This window comes from Anser cygnoides, chromosome 3, assembly GCF_040182565.1.
Source record: "Anser cygnoides isolate HZ-2024a breed goose chromosome 3, Taihu_goose_T2T_genome, whole genome shotgun sequence".
NCBI classification, from domain to species: domain Eukaryota; kingdom Metazoa; phylum Chordata; class Aves; order Anseriformes; family Anatidae; genus Anser; species Anser cygnoides.
The window spans coordinates 48,350,952-48,370,969 of NC_089875.1; the positions used below are offsets into that span (position 1 = coordinate 48,350,952).

General features: G+C 39.5%; 1 long non-coding RNA gene across 1 annotated transcript; it reads left to right on the forward strand.

The window, feature by feature from the left end:
• Positions 1-22: 22 nt before the first annotated feature.
• On the forward strand, positions 23-7,456 carry LOC136790426 (uncharacterized). Its single transcript, XR_010830318.1, has 3 exons — positions 23-1,551; positions 3,076-3,194; positions 6,469-7,456. It is a non-coding gene; the product is annotated as an uncharacterized lncRNA (long non-coding RNA).
• Positions 7,457-20,018: the final 12,562 nt, after the last annotated feature.

Here is a 20,018-nt window from a genome sequence, read left to right on the forward strand (position 1 = left end):
ACAGTGATGATAGAAATAATACAGCAATTCCCTGCACTATGGGCAATAGGTAGTTGAAGGTTACTGTATAAATATTGACTTTTTTAAAAGGATCACTGTGTGCGTTTGCACATGCATACATGTGATAACCACACAGCTTCCCCTACAAGTCAGACAAAAAAAAAAAAAGTGCAAGAGGGTCATGCTTCTGCTCAGAGTTCCAGTTCCAGTGACCTGAGATGACTATGCTTATGGCATAAAAATTGCCTCTCTGAGAGAAAAGAGAGTGACAATTAGCAAGGTCCTAGACCTAAATTTTTGAAAATTTCCAAGGATGAGTCAGATTCATTCTAGTGAACAGTGTCGTTTGGTCACTGCCTACAAACAGATCCACAGTATGCATCCAGTAATTAGAGTTTCTTCCTAAGTGCCAACTGCAGTTATAGTACTACAACTGTAACATGGCTGTAGGGATGGAGCACCTTGCAATTCAAAACACACAAATTGTTTAGAGACAGCCGTGTGTAAAAGGAGCCTTAAGTCTTAACTAACTAACTTGGAAAGTTTCAAGCAGATTATGGCAATGAAAATGCAATGAATGACAAATGCTTAGGGCCAATCTCTCTGCTGTTATTTTAAGGAGAACTCTCCAAAGAGTTCATTCAAGGACCTACTGCAAAATTTATGGCACAATTGAAAAAAATGCCCCTAAAACAGCAACAAAAAGCAGACCCCCAAATAGCTTTGGGAAGGCTCAGAACCAGAAAAGGAAGTAAAAAATCTTTTTAACAAGTAGTTTGTTGTGGAACATCTGCACTATACCCTTTTGAGTGACTTTTTGTGAGACTGATTGGAAAAAGGCAGTTTGAGATAAATGGGAAATATTTGTCCAGGGGAATGAAGGAAGAAGAAAAGCAAATGCTGATGGATTTGTCTTTGGAAAAAAAAAAAAAAAGATTTCAAGGTGACTTAGAGAAACAGTTCAAAATGATAAAGGACTTGGTTAAAGCTGAAGAAGATAAACAATGTACACCAATGAGGAGTTCAAAACATGGCTTTACAATGGTGCTTGAATGAATTTTGTGTTATTTGGGCTTCAGCTAGGGAAACACGCTTCTCGACAGCAGGAGTGCTTATCAGTAATTAATTTCTAGGTTTAAAGGTGTGACCTACCTAGAAAATCTTTGCTGGTTTTTAATGAAAAAAGTTGTCGTTTGGAACACAGATGAAGGAACAAAGGTTTTTATTTATTTATTTAAATGATGGCCTTGAACAGAGAAATTAAACGCAGTAAGTAGAAATATTCTGCACAGATGTGAATGGATCTTGTATGTGTCTGTGCTGACTTAGGAATGGGCAAACTGGCTTGGATTAAATAGAAAAAAAACCTCTCTTTTATAATGTTCATGGGGAAACTAAAAAGGTATTTAAGAGCCTGGAATATTTTTCACTTTGGCACAATTTTGTGCTTTTGTATTCCAGTTATCACAATTCCTTCAGTAGTGAAAACTCTTGTTACCTGATAATAGTCTTGAAGAAATTTTGGACAGAGCAAGGAAGACCCAAAACCTGGTAAGCTAATTTTTTCATTGTGAAACTTCAAACGTTTGGAAAGTGGTAAAATTAAACATTGTTATAGTAGCCTCTGGCATCATTACAGGAACTTGGAAGATTGATATCCTCAGGACATTCTACAGTCCTCCTTAAACTTACCCTCCAGATATGCCTGTGGGCTGAGTGGGGAGAGTATAAGATTACCTGTATTACAAAGTATAGCAACATAACAGAAGCAAGTTCAGAAAGACAAATGGTTGGAAGTGCGACCTCTGAACAGCACACATTTTCAGAGGTGGGAGGTGGGGGAAGGATTATTTTGCAGTAGCTCTTGTCTAATCTCATGAACAGAATGCTGATCAGCAGCCTTTGATGGCCTCCTGGAGCACGTCTTCTGATTTCCTTTCCTCTGCAGGGGATTCAGGTTGTGCACACCAGAACAGTTCTGTGACATGAAGCAAAACATACTAAGTGGGGGTGGTCTGAAAATTCAATTCAGAAGTGCATCTTGCTCCAAACTAAAACTTTACAATAGACACCCCAGAAGTCACTCAGGACTGCAGCTGAGAAGAGGGTCCAGTATATATTTCTCGGATCATTAACTGGAACTTCTGCCTAGAGCTGAGGAGCATGAGGTCATCATTCAGCCTGATTTGGGTGACCTGGGATGTAGGAGGGAATGGATCCATGTGTGTGACATCTTAGTGGAGCAGGACAAAGCACAGTTTAACGTGAACCCCCACTCCCTTAATTAATTCAGTCTGTAGTGATTATAAAAGTACAAAGTACAGCAAAGTATAGAGGAAACGGGAAATTATCTGTTGTGCAGACTTCTGCACATTGAAACATTAACCATTAAAATAAAATAACTAAATATATCACTTTTATACAGAAAGTAATTATAGCTAGGTTTTACACTGTTTTTCTGTGCTATTGAAGTTGTCGGAAGTTATTGAAGTGCTCCACAAGAGCACTTGCTATGTCTAGCATTATAACAGTGGATTGAGGATGGAGGACTGCTAACTGCATTGAGTTGAACTCTGAGAAGCCGCTCAACAAGCTGGATTTTAAGCTCAACAAATGGATTTTAAGCTGTTATCCTTGAGCTGAAAATAAGAAGAAAATTGAATCAAAATCTCACCATTTATTTCACTGCGGATGCACGTGATTTTGCACAAGGAAATGTGGTTGTTACCTGCAGCTTGACTCCTCTTCCCACAGCAAAGCTCTTGATCTTCTTAAGCCTCATAGAGAGTTGGACTAAGTGACTAGCCCATAGCTGAAAATCCTTGTTTCTAGCTCTCAGCATATAATGGGGACTGACTCTCCCAAGATTTTCTGTTTTAGTCCTACTTCCCAAGGCTTCCTGTTCAGTGGTGACTTTGATCATCTGAGTCATGGATGCTGACAGAACTCTTTTCCAATTAGAAGTTCTCAAAATTCAACATTTTTGTAGTTGCTTATTTGTAATGTAAATAAACTTTATTGTTGTTCAGATTCTCTCTCTGTAAGACACTTAGAAATGTATGCTTTTCATTGCAGATGGAATCATTCTTTCTCCCCCATTTCAAAATTCCCTATGGACAGATCAGATGGTCAAGCTTCTGTGGCTCTTCCTGACTTTGAAGACAGTCACCATCCTTGACTGCTGACCTTTTGAGGTGAGTAGTAAGGCAGGATTATGTCTCAGCAGTGATTTTTGTTTGTTTTTCTCATACCAACAACACACTAATAATTAATGACTGCTCCACAGTTAGAAAGGGCATACCTGCTGTACCCAATGAATTTGATCCCATTGAACTCTCCCTTCATCTATTTATTCCTTATCGTAGATTCTGTGGAGTCAGATGGACCCCTTTCTGGTCAATTGCCAGGGGTTCCCCATTTGTTTTCTATTGATGACTCATTATCAGATTTGCTCAGTCTATGAGTAAAGGGATTATTTTTCTAAATGGGAATTCATCCTGGGCTCTGAAAGTCAAGCTGTGTTCCCTTCTGCTTCTCACATTATCACCACTAATAAAGAATCTGCAGCAGGGGACTCAGTTGACGACTTTGTCAATGATGCATGAAGCAGGCTAGAATCTAGTTGCTCTTCCACATCTGCAGGAGAGCTACAGTATGAACTGAAGGATGTTTTTTTTTGTCACTAAAACAAGCAGATGGGACAGGGTGACTCAACAGAAGCTGAGATATTGAAGCTATTTAAAATACCTTTATGGTGAGGTTTGGTTTCTAAATGCTCACTGCCTCATCTTGACTGTTCTCTTGTTCTACGTATCAAAAGGCATCTCCAACAGTTTTTCACTCCTATTTTTCCCCCACTTTGTAGTTGCTGTGAATGTAATTTAGGACTTCTAGGTTCTTCTCATTCCTCAGTCTGCATACCAATGATTGCTCTTCTCTCAAGTTTTCCAGAACTTCAGCAAAGATGTCTCCTTAAACCTAAAAATATGGCCACTTCCACTGGTCCCTGATGCTTTCTGAGACTTGCTGGGAGAGATTTTTAATTTTAATTTTACCAAACTAAAAAAAAAAAAAAAAGAGAGAGAGAGAGAAAGAGATACATTGTCCAATTGATCAATTTCTTACTTAAATTTGATATCTTTTTTTGCTTGGTGAAGTGGAAGATAAACTATTTGTTACATGAAAAAAGGTCAAAACCTTAGCTGTCAGAAATAATCGATTCTGCAGCTACTGTGACTAACACCATCTTGAGGAACAGTGGTAAAATATTTTGGGAACCCAGAAGTTCTTGTGAACAGACAGAAGATTTTTAGGTTTTGGGTTCTAAATTACCACTCAGATGGGAAAAGAATGGGAAGCTATCTGATGATTAATGTGAAAGTACTTGCTGGTTTTCATCTTACTCTTAATAAAAAAGCATATATCACCAAAAAGAAAACTGCAAACCAACCAACCCTGCATCACAATTGGTAGTGACTGCCATATAAGGAGATGGCATATAGGAGAGGAAAAACTCAACAAATTAGATAGTAAAATATCATCTTAATTTTATTAATATTGACAGTGAAATGTGTGAGTATTGTAGTGATTTTTTTTGTCTGTTTGTTTGTTTGTTTCATTTTTTGGTCATGCATTTTGGAAAGGTTTGACTTATCCTGGTCTTTTAATCCCATGATCCATGCAACTTCTGCAGAGAAAGCAAATAACAAAAATTATTGAGATAGAGGAAGTGTCATCAAGGGAACATTTACAATTTCTGCATTCTAGAATATGTGGAAAAATACAGTCCTAAAGATTGGCTCTTTTCTGACTTGGCCTTATCCAGAATGACATATTATTCTCAGAGGAGTCATCTCTGTTCTCCCATTGCTTTCCATCTTTCCATTCTATGAAGAGATCTCTTACTGCCTTTTCCTTTATAGCCTCAGATCTTTAACTCTGCACATCCAGAGACAATCAAAATTGTTATTCTCTATTTGTTTTAAACTTAACACCATCTAGAAAATCTAGAGAAGTTAATTGGCTTTTCATAGAGGCTCCTGATGGGCGCTGTAGAAGAGTATGTTCTTTGAGAGCTGTATACCTCCACGGTCAAAAGGGAGCAAGATTTGATCATTGGCATCACACAAATTCAAAGGGGAAAAAAATGAATAAAGAAAAATGTAGGGTAAAAATTGAAGAGTTGAGAAGAATAAAGTGAAAATAATTCAGAGTGGGTCTTTGTTCCTATTGTCAGAGGGATGGATCTGAACTCTTCTGGAAGGCCAATGAGGGCAAATGTTCAAGTCATGGAATGGCACAATGTGGCTCTGGCTACTTTCAAGAGAAAGAGCTTTTTCTGTACTGGGAGTTGGTGGAAAGAAGGCATGTAGGGTTTATACGTGCAAAAGGATAGATAAGATTATCTCTTTCCTTTAAGCACAGAACATTCTAGGAGCATTAGGAAGAAGTTGACTTCCACTGGGATCAGTAGGGCAGAAAGAAAAATTACCATGTTTATTTCTGGGCGCTCCCTCCAAGGCTTTGCAGGTGACAGATCCAGTGAAAGCATCCATCTCCACTCTGTGCTCAGTAAGCAGAAAATGAAACAGAAGAGTCAGTGTGACATTGAGTGATTTCAAGCCACTTGTAAAGGCACACATTCAACCTGAGGCCTTCAGCTCAGGGGTCCTCACAACAATAGGGGCAGTTTTTAATAAAACTGCAGCCACGAGAATCCAAAGGGATCTTGAACAAGACAAACAACAAACTCGAAGCTTTCTAAAATGCATGCTGCTCATCAAGGTACAAAAGTTCCCCCAAAGCACTTTGTCAGGATTTGAAGTTACTATAGGTATTCTTGACTGCTCTTACCCACCTTCAAACCACCTCAGCTCAAGAAATGCCTTCCAAAATCAGACTGCAGCAACAGATTACAAATGTTTCTCCTCTTTTTTTTTGTCTTGGGATATCTGGATTAACTGGACAATCCTTTCCCTGTGTCTGGGCTCCCTCTAACACTTTGCTTAAGACTGGACAAGGGAGAGTGACTTACATGAGCTTTACATAGCTTTGCATGATCCTGTTTCTTGGTGAAGGAGCAGTTAATTTTGTATACAACGTGAAAGAGCTGCAAAGGGAGACACTGACAGCGGCTGAATGAGGGAGTCAGATCCTCCAGTTGGCATAAAAGTGGCAGACTCGGAAAGCTGCTGTAAGCAGTCCATCCAGAGGCTGGGTCTTGTGTCTCTCAGGCGAAGGTTGTAAACTTCATCTGGTGGGATGATTTCTCTACTGTCTTTTACTCAGAAGAGAATAAGTTTGAAAGAAAAAAAATTCAGTCTGTTTTGAAAAAGGGAATTCTTGTTTTCCAGCCTGCTCTAATTTTCAACTTTTCTTTGAGTGTATGTGTGAGGATATGCATTCTCCTGTAATAGAGATTAATAGCAAGTGATATCTCTGAAGAGGGGAATTTGATGGATTTTGCAGGAAATCAGAGAAAACAAGACAGAAAACAAGACTATACAAGTGATTGCTTCCTGAGGGTGACCTCACATATTTGATCTTCCTAAGCAGTAGCTAGGTATGTATATCACAAACTAGTGAAGTATAAAGTAAATAGCATAACTTAGTTGATGTTTGTTGTGGTTTAAGCCGGTCAGCAGCTAAACATTACACAGCCGTTCACTCACCCTCCCCCCTCCCTCTCTGGGATGGGGGAGAGAAACAGGAAAGTGAAGCTGGTGAGTTGAGATAAAGACAGTTTATTAAGACAGGAAAATAATAATAATAATGATAATAGTACTACTACTAATAATGTGTACGAAACAAGTGATGCACAATGCAATTGCTCACCGGCCGCTGACCAATGCCCAGCCTATCCCCAAGCAACTGGCCCCCCACCCCGGCCAGCCACCCCTATATATTGTTTAGCATGACGTCAGATGGTATGGAATACCCCTTTGGCCAGTTTGGGTCAGCTGTCCTGGGTCTGTCCCCTCCCAGCTCCTGCTGCACCCCCAGCCTACCCGCTGGCAGGACAGAGCGAGAAGCTGAAAAGTCCTTGGCCTGGTGTAAGCACTGCTCTGCAACAATTAAAACATCAGCATGTTATCAGCGCTCTTCTCATCCTAATCCAAAACATAGCACCCTACCAGCTACTAGGAGGAAAATTAACTCTGTCCTAACTGAAACCAGGACAGTGTTGCACTACCAATGTATTCTGTAGTTTCTCTCTCCTGAATCCCTCCAAATATGTGTGTAAAGGGAACCAGGAATGCAATATACTTTGATATCATGGTCTATCTAATAAGCAGGCAAAACCTTCAATAAATCTTAAGGTATGCAAATGTACTGATGAGAGACTTGGTCCTTTGTGCATCCATTCCTCAGGAAACACTGCCAGTGGGCTCTTCTGAAGGATAAAGCCTCATGGCTGAGATACTGAAAAGTGACATTGTCCAAAAAATCTTGTCATCTTTTGGACATTATTTCTCAAGCAAAGACACGGTGAGAAGGTAGAGCAGGACAGTACCAACTGTGTGCAGCTTCTTGTAGTATATCTATTGCCTTTTTGAAGAAACTCATTTTGCTCATCTAAACCATGAGCCTTTTAGTAAATCTTTTAAGGAGGGGTTCTTCCCTTACAAATTTAGGAAAAGCTGACTGTCCGGTCTAAGCATATCATCACAGCTTCCTCTGTGACCAGTAGAGAGAGACAAGCACCTTTAGAAATCAATTTATCCTTTCTCTCTGGTAGAAATTTCTAAAGTAGGTGGGGTGCAATATCCACACTGTTGCTTCTCTGTCCCAATTGCCAGTAGGGGGAACATAGAAGGAGAATTTGGCGGGGCAGGATATTAGGCAGTCGTGTGAAAAAAGAATGGAAAATTCTCTCTTAATATGCAGACCTTGTTGTATTTCATTTAGAAATTAAGAGGTTTTACTTGCTCTCTGGTCTCTGCTGACTGTTTCTAACTATGCACGTTTTGTTTTTGTTTGTTTGTTTGTTTTTGTTTGTTTGTTTGTTAAATGTTGTAGGAAATGCGTGGTTTGGAACAAATTAACCTTTGAAAGAGTTAAGTTAATCAGGGAGGGAATATAATCAGAAAATGCAGGCCTTGTATCATACACAACAGTCATATAATTACATCCTTAGTACAGAAGGGTAAACTGTAGGTCTGTGGCTTAATTTGTTGACAGGTGCGTGTAAGAGTGTGTACATGTGTGTAGGGAGGGATATGCAGGTAATGGAAAGGTTTAGACTAGATTATAGGACAGTGACTTACCTGAAATAAAGACTCCTGTAAATTGTCTCATTATGCTCTAATCTAGAATGTACCTCAAGGTTATCAGTGCCTTTAGCATCCCCTCGGGTCGTGCAGAGAGTGTTCTGTGCCCTGAGGAGTTGTGGGGTCTTGTCTTAGTTTGCTTCAAAATTGGTCCATCTTTCAGGGAGTTCATGTACTAGCAAGATTTGAGGAAGACAACTCAAATAGATATAATGTACAGTCTTTTTGTTTAAAAAGTGTTTGTTTGTTTGTTTGTTTGTTTTCCAGCAAGTTACTGCCAAAGTTGTGATTTCTAGTGTGACTATCAATTAAGCCCCAAACACTGGTATTTAAGTTTAATGCTTAAATTCCTAAACACCCTAGAAATACATCTGCTTTTCAGTGAGGTTGAGCTAAAGTTACTATGAGAATGTAGATGTGTTCTTTTGTTTTGTTTTGTTTTCCTTTTTTTACTCTCCTCACTATTACATTATACCAATTAATTCTTTTGTATACCTAAGCCCAGTGGGTCAAATTTTCAGCCTGAAGCTACTTAGTGTAGCTCCCTTAGACACTAGCAGAGTGGTGTTATTTTACATTACAGAGGATGTCACCTGCTATGAAAATGCAAGGACTGCCATCTCAAAGCATTTAATAATGCCTAGCAACATGCCATAACAGCATATAAGCTGAAATGAAGAAAACAGCAGATCAGATCAACACCACAGGGGGAAGTAAATGTGGTGCAGTGTCATTGGTTTACCTAAATTGGAATTTGGGATAGCCTATGGCAATAATATATCTTTTACCACGTGGCTATCTTGTCTTGGTATGATCATTAACAAATGATTAAGTGATCAATAGTTCCTTATGTAAGTAAAGATGACTGGTGTAATTTGTGGCTTTTAATTTCAAGTGTTAGTGTATATTGCATTAACATCTATGTGCTATCTGTTCCTTTCAGCACAGCTCCAATTTCAAGTTCCAAGTATAAGAGAATGCAATTTAATATAATTGTGGTCATTTTAATTTCTTCAATAAAAGCAATCATTGCCTATAGCTGGTTTCAGAGTGTTGTGAGCAACTTGCAGCTGTTACTAAATATCTGTTGAAAGGAGTCTCTCAAAACTTGCAAATGTCATTGGAGAGGTTTTTGGTTTTTTTTTTTTGTTTTCTTTTTTTTTTTAATTATCACATTTAGTTTTAAGGTGGAAAAGCACAGACTGTACAGAACACCTGGCAGTAAAATGAGAGGGATTGTTTAGCAGAAATCTCAGGTGAGTGCAAAAAAATAGTCTCTGTTACTGAATCAGCTAAAACTGAGCATGTGCTTTAAGAGCTTGATCTTTATGATATTGAATTTAATGGCAAAACTCTCACTCACTTGAGTAGAAGCAGCAAAATCCAAGATGAAATTGCCCTCTGGATTGATCTGGAAGAACTGTTTCCTTCTAGTTTTTAACTAAGTTATTCTTAATGACAAGAATAATGCTTTGAGCAAAAGACTGGTAATCAGGAGTCCTGTATTCTGTTCCAGTGAACAGAAAGGCACATGGTCAAGTTTAAGGGCATATCTAATTGCCTTGCTGAACAGAGCTGCATTCTGTAGTTAAAATTTGTATTCTGGGCCCTGTCTCTGGGCCTTTGGTATGATCAGCTAGGACACTGCCCACCCACGTCACATACACTGTTTCCATTGGTGTCAGTTGTGCGTCATCTCGGCAACTCGTTACAAGGCCAAAGTCTTTGCAAATATCTTCATCCTTAAAACATGGATAATAACGCCAGGATGATCTGGTGCAGGTGGTGTGAAATTAGATCATTTCATATGGCCTGGGATGTCTGGAGATGAAGTGATACACATATGCAAGGTTTTGTTGTAACATTGACATGTCATTTCCATATGTGAAGGTCTTCTGGCTTGCTAGGGTTCCAGTACTCGTCTTGGATGTTGTTATTGAATTTCCATTGATCTGTTTGATCAAGTGCTAAGAACTTTCTATATGAGTCCCAAGTTTCTTCTTCTCAAGGTGGAGGACAGCTGGAGATTGTTCCAGTGTGATGTTTTACCAGCAGCGATTTCGCAAAGTGTTTAGCAGTCTCTGTCTAAAACTGAGGAGTAATGATACAAGGAGAGGATGATGATTAGTAGAGGAATATTTATGCACCTTAAAGTAAAATGAAAAGCTGGAGCAATTTGTAGACCTCTTGAATTTGCCAAGGTGTTGTAGCCTTGTTCACATTGCTTTTGCTTCCTCAGAGTTTGAAACGTGGTTTCAGTCAACTAGTTTCTTCCAAAGAGAAATAATAGTTCCTACTCTGAAGGAATGCCTTAATTCTGCACACTTGCTGTTGAAATATAGCACAACTTATAAGCTTCCTCAAAACAGCAGAAGTCCTGATTTATACCACCCTGATTCTGATCTCAACCTTTTTGGAAGTTTGCAGGCATGTAATTCAAGGTAAACAGAGCTCTAGACTCTTTTATTTTTAGCTTGGTTTTCTTGCATAAGGTGCTGGACTATGCTTGAAGTGCTCTGTCCGTTCCTTCTACCTAAACACAGTGCTCCTCTTGTATGTTTTCTCCTTTGTCCATCGTGGTTCTTGCATGGTCCTTGAATGAGAGCTGGTCGTAGAGGGGAATCCTTGGGTAGTTGCTGTACTGACTTCCCACTAAGATGTCCAGACAGTTTTCGCTGACTGTGATTCTGACCTTACATTGTAATAATGAAGCAGAGACCCAAATCATAAAGGAAAGTTATAGCATGAGTCTACAACTGGAGCCTGAGGTATCTCTTCTGTTACAATCCTTCAGCTTCAGCAAGGCTCATATATCACCCCAAGGGTTTAACATGGGGCACCAGAATTTGAAAATATTGCCAAAAATCAATTTATGAAAAGTGAGTCTATAATGTGGAACGGTACCTTAGTTTTAGATTCAGCAATGAGCTTGGAGAGCAGCCACAAGTCTGGAATGACCCTGATTTTGAAAGCAAGCAGATTCATATCTGGATCCAAACTCTGGGGCCTGCATGCATCATGACATTACACCTGCCTGATTGACCACTGGAACAGGAACTGACGAAGTTAATAAACTCCCTTATTTATTATTTATTTTTTGGTACTATTACCACATTTAATTTCTTTTCACTGTTTGCATTTACAACACATTTGAAAGTCTGGCATTCTACGAGAGTATAATAAGAGTTGTAATTAGAACATGCTGGAAGCATCCAAGCCAAAGTAAACAGTTACTTTTTTTTTTTTTGAAAGCAGAATCTTGTCAAGTTCAGCAGAGAAATTTTCTTCATTATTGTTTATTACAACAGTCATAAAAACGAGCTAGCAAAAAAAAAAAAAAGGAAAGAAAAAAAAAACTTGTGGCTTCCTTTCTAAAACTGATTTAGCAGGTTGAGAGAGATCAAACTTGAAGGGATTCTATTAACTTAACCCTCCCCCATTGGAAAATATCACTTCACATATGTCTAAAGTGCAAACAAAAACATTAAAATGAGATGATTGCAAATTAGGCTCTGTTCATGTAAAAGAAACTGCCTGATTGTGATTCACATCTCCATGGCTCTTCTGGCAGAAATGGGGCCTTGGGCAGTAACAGCTGTACTGCTCGAGTGTTCACATCCCGGAGCGGTGGGATACAATCAGCCATGGGAAACAGGTGGGCGAGTTATACCTGACAAAGGTGCTAGTCTAATAGATGGAGAACTTCTCAGAATGTTGAATCATGTTGCAAAGTGCTAACACCTAACAAGAAAGCTTATGGCCCTGCACTTCTGCAAACATTAATACAGGCTGTTGTTAGCCAAGGGAGATACTTTGTGAGGCTCATTACTTTAATTGGCCCCTGTCATCTAGTTAAAAGAGAGAGAAGAAGAAACACTCCTGACAAAAAAAAAAAAAAAAAAAAGGCTCTTGGAAAATGGTATCTTGTTGCTGTGGCTATTCAGCACGCTGGCTGGCTGGCATGCTCTCAGGTGGGGTGTGTGCATCCATCACAGCCTCATGCTCCCCTGGCAAATGGCAGTGGCAGGCAACAATACCCTGGCACAAGTATTTGACTAAAGCACTGCAGTTATAACCAGCTAGGATCTGTGTATACCACAGCGTCTATCGCACAGGCTGGAGTGCTGCCAGCCTGAACGCTACAGGCCTTGTCACTACAGGCAGCCAAGGGTTGTTCTCCTGAGCAAGAGCCCTGCCCGCACGTGTGGAGCAGTGGGGTTGAGCAAGGCAGTGCCTGGAGTCGGCCGATGAGCAGGGAATTTTTCCAATTCTCCCTGTTGGTTCCTCACTCTGTATCTAGCTCTTTTCTTCTTGGGGATTTCAAACTTCCAAGGCTAAGGGGCTCACAAAGCTGATAATTTCTAAAATCGCTGTAAGCACAGTTAGGTGGGAATTAAATTTCAGCAGGGACCATTCCTGGAGACTGGTGTGTAAGCGGGAATAAGTCATGGACTTCTACTTCCTTATCTGTGAAGTGAAGCTAATATTTTCTTAGGGCAATGCCTGTTGTGATGCAAATCTGTATGTCAGGAGACCCTTGTAGGAGGGAAAGGCACTGTGCAGGTGATTACTGGTGTCAGATCTCCAGGATTCTAGCTGTGACACTGGCGCCAGCTGGAGCACATAGCAGTGCTGGTCTGTGCTGGTCTAGGCTATTCCCTTCTAAACCCAGATAACAGAAGTTCAGTTGCACCATTAAGATTCATACATATCTATTCCTGCAGGTGTGTTGGTTTCTCATTCACAGCCCTGGCTGCTGCAGGATTTTACTGAAATTTCCTTCTGTTGCAGAGTCTAACTTGAGTCTATTAAGACAAAGTTTGTATTCTGCTTTCTAGATCATTTAAAACCTGTGGCAAAATTAATGATATTGTTTTGGTTAATTGTCCTCATCCAGGAAACATTGGCAGCTCCGCTGGGTCACTGCAGCAATTTCTTTTATGCTGTAAAACACTTTCTTCCCTAAAGTGAAAACGCGTAGGCTGTCATTATATGACTCTCCAGTTCCATACTGATAGAGCCTACCTGTGCATTCTTTTTTAAAAGCTGGTAAGAAACTGTCACACTTATGGAAACAGTTTCAGAAACTTATTCCTATATTTTTTTCACTGTTGTTTTTGATGTGATGTTACAAGATTGATAACAACATTTTTTTCTTTGTGAATCATGCCCCCAGACTGTGCTGGTTAGCCTCCCCTTTTCCACTGAAGAAGTCAGCCAAGCTAAGTCTTTATTTTTGATTCATGCAGGTTCTAAGGTCAGTTCTGGTGGGTATGATTTGCTAATGAATTCATGCTCCATTTCTCAGCTGGCTGGTTCTGCAAGTAGGCCCGAACAAATACACTGACATTTGAATTTAAAGGGACATTCAGAGTCTTAGTCAAGAAATGAGACTAGATTTAGAAGTCTGTACAGTGCAAATGAAATATGAAGTAGAATAAATAAATATACCAATATTAAGAACATTTATACATATATGTGTATATACATGCACATAAATATTTTTTATATATTACAAATTTTATAAAATTTCATATGTCACAATCACTCTGAGCACTCCTATGTACTCCAAAGAAACAAGAAAACTGAAGCACAAGGAAGACAAGGGAGAAGCATCACGTGGCCAGTGGCATTTCCAGTGCCTTCATTACCAATGCCATGGTAAGTGCTGCTGCAGAGGAAAGACAGAGAGACATGGGGCCAGTATTTCATGCTATTCCCTAGGCATACACAGAGGGTGGGATGGAGCATGAGCAGAACTGAGTACGCTGCCCCCCCTGAATGCACCAGCCACACAGGCTGGGTTGTAGCCAAGTGAAATCTAGTCTGGCTAGACTTTTCTACTCTTGAGACAGGGAAAGACCAGAATTTGAATCCTTGGTTGCAGTTTATCCTTTATTTTAGCACAACTGTGCCTGAAAATGAGAAGGGTTAGGAGAGGGCTCTGCCAGTCCTCTGTTTTTTACATGTTTTGTCTGAGCATCAGAAAAATCAGAGAATTTCTTTGGTTTAGAAAAGGTCAGTTCAACAGATGGGGCAAGGGCTAGGGGCTAAGGCACCACCAGGGACTTGAACATTGGATTCTTTTCCCAGTTTTGTCTTATAATTCCTGTGTGAATTTACTCAAGTTGTTTCATATACCTATGTCACCATCCACCCCCCTGTGAAAGGCAAGAGGCAATACCATTTCTTTTTTTTTTTTTTACCCCTACTCAGGAAAAAAGCTGTCTCTCATTATTTACTTTGGCAATTGGGTTGCCGTCCTTAGATAAATTTTGGTCCTCCACAGGGGTAATTAAAAATGATTCATGAACTAGTAACTTTTCAAAGAGTAGCAGCATTGTGTGATCCTCAATATGGAAAAGGCTCTGAGAGGTGGAAGGAAACTAGGGAACTCTATGGGGAAACTCCAAACTTCCCCTCAGCATCCTGAGTCGTTATAACCAGTAGATGATTTCAGAATTCATCTAGCTTTACCAACAGTATTGGCTCCCCCAAAATGCAAAATACAACTTTATTTTAATGGTGACAAGGTAGTGTCTCAGTGGAGAGTTGGCTTCGGTTCACTCCTTGATCAGAGGACATTCAAAACTACATTTGCCACCACTAAGGAAGGCATCCCAAATACCATGTACAAGTGAGAGGTACTCTCCATCTCTCATGTTTCTATTGTGAGAAAGAGAAATCAAGAATGTTTACTGGGACTGAAAGAGTGATAGGGTGAAAGGCAGAGAAAAAGGAATGTAACACTATATTTGAGAAACGGGACATGAGTAGAAGGGGAGAACAAACCTCAGGTATCAGTGTTTACCCTATAGGATGCTTGTGTATTTTACATTAAATGCAAAGTGAATATATGCTGCTGTCATCACCTCCACTGTTACATAATTCACCCTTTTCCTTTTACTAGGCCTTCAAAGGAAAGAAAGATAGAGCCCTGAATGGTTTTTGAGGAAGAAAACTACTGGCTTCTGCTTGAGGAACGTGTTCCAACTGGCCAGTCCCTCTTTCCTACTGGTGCATAGTGCCATGACAAGGGAGGATCCCGTTTTATTTAGACTAAAGCTTCTAGTGCCCCAAGCAGAGATAGGCTATAAGAATCTGGCACTAAAATGTAGATATTGTTGTCTCTAAATTCTAGCCACCAAGGTTAACTATAAACTCTTAATCCATACCATTGGATTAGAGACAAAAATCGGTGTTGTCTGGAAAATCTCCGATATAAAACTACCTTGGTTGTTTACCACATCCCACTTTAGTTATTTATCTTATATGTGAACACCCGACCAAACTGAATTTCCTGGAACAACTGGTAATTCATTTTCTTTGCAATAATCTGCATATAAATAGACATGCAAAATCTTAATTTCAGTTTCTCTAAAATCACAGTTTTCAGTATAGATGCATTAATGAGTTTCAGCAGAGCGTGTGATAAGCTCCAGAAATGTGAAGTCCTTTAGAGTGCCACATTTCTGCTATCACTCAACAGCTAATTCTATTTTTAATGATCTTGCCAAGATGTTCAAACTACATTAATTGTGTCAGATGTGTTGATCAGTATTTAAACTGTTTTCTCTCTGTCAAAAAGGTTGTCATTTTAGCTGCCCAAGTGTAAAATTGCAGAGGAGCTTGTGTGTGGTAGTAAGACACTAATCTTATCTGGCCATTCAATATAGATTCAGATTTCTGTGCCTGAGATTAGTATAATGACACACTCTTGCTTGGATTATGAAGGACTACTGCACCAAAGGAAAAAAAAAAAAAAAAAGCTATATATTGGGAGAGATTAATGTCAAAACTTCTTTTCATTTAGTGGATAATGTCTTGAAGAGAGGGGTCTTAGGTTCAGATTAAGGATAATTGCAATTAATTGAATGTAATTTAGAGAGCAAAGTCTTTTAGGAATGACCGTCAGTTAATGAGTAATCCAATACGTCTGGCAGAGGGGCTGTTCACTGCAGAACAATTAATTTGATATTTCAGTGTCATTTATCTCTGCTTCCTCAAAGCAAAGTGAATGCAGAACCTCAATGACACCCAATGTCAGGAAACAAGAAAGTGCAGGGATTTTTTGATGATTTTACCTTGCTCTGATTGGCTTCTTGAGGCAATTACTCTCAAGGTTTTATTTGCATACCTGCTGGCATTTAACCACAAGACCAAACCTCTTACAAGTAGTGTTCAAACAAGCTTGTTGCCAAAATGAAAAGGTACTTTTAAGCATAGAAATTGTGTATGCATTAATTATTCTGTTTAGCCAGTGCTCATTAACAATAGCCTGGGTGAAATTATCCCCAATATAGCTGCATTCAAGGTAAAGAGAGAAAACCTACTGAAGTTAAAACTGATTTTCTTCTCTTTATGTTGGATCAGCTTTTACTCAGATTCTCTCACTGATCCAGCTTTCTCTGTGGCAGCTTAAGCAGTCTTGCCAACACTTGGGAAATGCTGAAAGTAAGGAAAAAAGGCAAGGTACAGTGTCACTAGTTTCTGTGGTATTGCCATCCTTGTGTTTGCCATCCTTCTCTGTATACAAAATGAAGGTGGTCCAGCCCAGCATAGTCCAGGCTTGATGACAAGGAGTGTATTATTTTTTATGAGAACAAAAGGTTGAACCTGGGCTTCCTACAGCACAGTGGACTAGAGAGCAAGAGGATGAACTGAAACTGTAGAGTATGAGGTGACACAGACCTGTTCACTGTGGAGCTATATCTTTCTTTACAGACAACGTTATAAGCTATCAATAGCAGTTGACTGAGATAAACACTCAAAATAGCCACTAAATAGAAGGCTGGCAGCAATCAGCTGGCTTTGTTAAAAAATAATAGCTTTCTGACTTGCAAGGAGAAGGTGGATTACTTATTAAAGTATCAAACTTAAAAAAATTGGGGGAAATAAAAATTGAGATAGAATTACAAAGCCATAAAAATAGCTGCTTAAGCACTCATTTCCCTAGGGTGCCAACTCTACTGCAAAGAGTACATATCCAAGGAAACTTAGACTATCTCGCTAAAGGAGGTAGTTTTCCAAAGCTCACCCATAACAGAGCCTCTTAGCAATCTGACAAAACATAATCAGAGAGGAAACAGAATAACCCATCAGAAATCAGCTAGTTTCCTGCCTCTTTTTTCTTCCCTATCGTGCTGACCCTCAGGGCACTTTAAAGACTGATGAACAAGATTTCTGGGAGAGGTGAGAGCATGCAACCTTGGCAAGACAACCAAGCATACAAACTTGTGTTTTAGCTCAAGAGCAACAAGATGCTGAGATGTACTAGTAACATCTGACTTTCAGACTGCGTGTCGCTCTTCTCCAAATGGACTGTTCTTCCATTTGGTATGTAAGAATCAGGACATAGCATATTTTGCAGATCCCCAAAGCATTTCTTTTCCTAGTGCGGAGTCCCTCAAAGGTATCTTGACTGTTCCCAGTCAGTCAGGAGATCATTTACAGCCCTTTGATAAGAGAATATAATTGTCTTTGGAGCACAGTCTTTACAGCACCACTCAAATGATTGCAGCTTTTTACACATTCACAGGTGTCCATTTTTTGCTTTTTATGTTTGCTTCCCAGAAAGTACATTTAAGAAACTTTTGTTTGATAATTATTTTATTAACAATCCCAATTAAAAAGAAAAAAAAGAAAAAAAAAGTGCCATTTCCTCTTATACCAGTCAAACACCATATTGTTTACATTTTGTTTTGTTTTTGTTAAGAAAGAAAAAAAAACTGTGCTTTGTGCTGGGGGCTAGTGTTAATTAGTATTCAACAAACTCCACTATTTGGACTTTGTCACTAAGCTGAAATAGAAATATAGATGATCTGCTGTAATATATGTATAAACTAGTATTAATGTCAATTCCATACAAACAGTAAATCTAGACAAGAAATACTGTAAAGATAATTTAATTAATGTTGATGATCTATTTCAGTGTCACAGTACTGTGAGATGTCTCTCTGCGTACTGCCAGAAAGTTCTGCCCTGGGCTAGAAATTCAGTTTGAAATGATGGGTCAAGGATCATTTACCATCTGTACAGACCTGTCTGGAAGTACTCCTCTCTTTCTGCTCAAATCTCCTTTAGACACTAGCCAAGGCCCAAGAATCATGATGATTTGATATTCATTTATATTAGATTTTGGGGAACCTTACATTCTCAATGGGTCCTGAAGTGTATGACCTACTTCACTGGAAAATTTCTACATCCTGCTGAACTGTTTTTATAGAATAGTCTTGCACACAGGCTGATTGGAAAGTAAATTTGAGTAGGTTGGGCATGTTGCTGCTGTATTCTGGTAGGAGGTTGCATTACAATTTCAAATTAGGTTTCACTGAGTTTACAAACCCTCATCTCATTGTGAAAGCCTCACAAATTATGGACTGTTTTGCCCCAGCACAGAAGAAGATGGGGTGCAATCAGGACTGCAGCAACACGAGATCTATGAGGATTCTACAGGGCACAATCCACTGGAGGTTTAAGACCATAAACCATGGAGGCTGGTGGAGGCAGGAGGAGAAGGAGCAATGTGAGAGGGAAGAATTAGGGTCCAGTCTCCTGTTTGGTAAGTACAGGTGTCAGGTACCTTTGAGGTCCCAGACTGGGGAAATGTCATGGTTTTAGGTGGCCAGTGTGGGGGAGTGTCACCAGAAGAGGAGACATGAGCCCTGTTGGCCCCCACAAATATAAACTTTTCTAAATTCAAGTTAGTATATACCAGATGCTCTTTTAGCAAAGAGAAAAAACAATGGGGAAAAAGTCACAGGAAAACCTACCTGAAGATGAAAGTGTTTTGTTTGGTTTTCTTTCCGTTTCTTTTAGACTGGAGACCTGCAGGAATCCAGAGACAACATTAAACTTCCTTTTAGGAAAGGTAATTGAAAAGAAAAAGACAATCAAGGGATGAACAGACGAAGCCTTTTCTTACTTCTGTATGAATAAAAAATGTTATTAATAAGCCCTTTCATTTCAGGCTTCTACTCCGCAGTCACATTTGAATGTATAACCACACAGATGAAGGTTGTTACCTCGTAAGTCCTTCACTGCTCTACAGATGTTTTTGAAAATAGAGAAAGAAACCACAGAAAGCTGGACACAGTGATAGGGGACAGTGGGGATATAGATAATCAAAAACCCTTAAAAAATGTCTCTTTTCCTTCTGAATTTTCAGCGTTTATATTCCATAACCAATTCTTAACTAAGAATAGCTAGTGTCATTCTGCTGTTTTTATTGTATGCATATATAGAGAGAAACTCACACAAACAAACAAACAGATTCTCCATGGGCCAGCAAAACCAAACCATCCAATTAGAAACCTTCTGAGATTCTGCAGAAAGGGGAATAAGTAACACCTACTGCTGAGTGCAGGTCTTCAGACTCCCCAAGACAGGGCAGTTTGCAGGGGGCAGTTACAATACCAGTCTCTTTTGGGGAAATATGAGTCTCAGAGAGGTACTCCATCAGTAGTTCTCCTTCTGTCTCTTGTTGATGGGAGATGGATTCAATTGGAGGTGCATACTCACCTGCAAGAAGTTATCTAGAAGTGAAGGACATGATCCAGGGGGCTGTGAACATCTAAGAGCTGGTGGAAAGGCAAAATGGTTCATCAGTGGTGCTGAGGTCAGTAGGACATTGGAAACTAAAGGACCTAAGGACCTATTACCAGTAAGTTGCTGTTTGAGATTCTCCATTGAGATGTCAGGTGTGACCCTGAAGGACTGGACAACCCAGTTAGTATGGAAGGAGCAGAA